Source organism: Panthera leo, chromosome A1 (genome assembly GCF_018350215.1).
Source record: "Panthera leo isolate Ple1 chromosome A1, P.leo_Ple1_pat1.1, whole genome shotgun sequence".
Lineage (NCBI taxonomy): Eukaryota > Metazoa > Chordata > Mammalia > Carnivora > Felidae > Panthera > Panthera leo.
This window is the reverse complement of record NC_056679.1, coordinates 234181392-234182416: the sequence shown is the minus strand read 5'-3', so window position 1 is coordinate 234182416 and position 1025 is coordinate 234181392.

Genomic DNA, 1025 nt, shown 5'->3' with positions numbered 1-1025 from the left:
GGTGTCCAGTTGGTGGACCAGCCAGGTTTCTCAGGAAAAGCTGTCTTAGCCCTCATTAGACTAGGTAGAAGCCTCAGCATTTGGCCAGAATCTACTATTTAGCTCATGTTTGGCCTCTAGAAGGAAATTAGCCAAATGCCTATTACAGTATCATTGTTAGACCCCTACACTCGTGAGAGCTTGACAGTCACATGAGTCACAGGTTACCATCACATCCAGTCAGCACAAAAATGCCAGCAATGTGGACAAATCACATTATTTAGATGTATTGTCAGTATCTGAAGATCAACTTTCAAAATCAAGTATAACAGATAAAGCTGGGAGTTAAAATCCCCCAATGGTTTCCTCATGTTAAAAGTCTGTCACTCAATTGAAGTGTAAATTTATATTTCGAATCATAAAACACAGTGCAGGCGGCACTACCCTCAGCATCAGGGCCACCAAACCACCTTCATGGCAGTGGCTATGGTCAGCAACACCTCACACTGATCACACTTACACTATACCATTGTCAGCAGAAAGCAATTGAACCCTTCACATCACAAATGTACACAGTAGGATGACCACAAAAGCAATCTATCAAGGTTAAAACCTGACCACCAAAAAATAACAATGATCGTATTGTGAACAAAATTCAGACTTATTCTTATATCCTAGACATTTACTCTGTGATGGTAATACTCAGCAGATGGTTGAGTTTCAACACTTGGAGTGTTGTCATTCGATGCCTCTCTGATTGAAACACCAGATTTTATTGGCCCTTAATAACTTAGTAGGGTACTAATAAGTAGGCCTTAATCACACGTAAAAATAAAAGTCTACCGAATTCCTTTCCATTCATCCATAAGAGCAAAGAAATGTCTTGCATTCAGGATGGGTATACAGCTCATAACTGTGTCTTACAGTCCACCTCTGGGCCACAGACCAGATGCTGACGATCACTGCCATCCAGTCCCATCCAGGTAACATGACATGCACCTGCCTGTCATTGAGAGACAGTTCTTTATGGGTCTCTCATGTTTCTA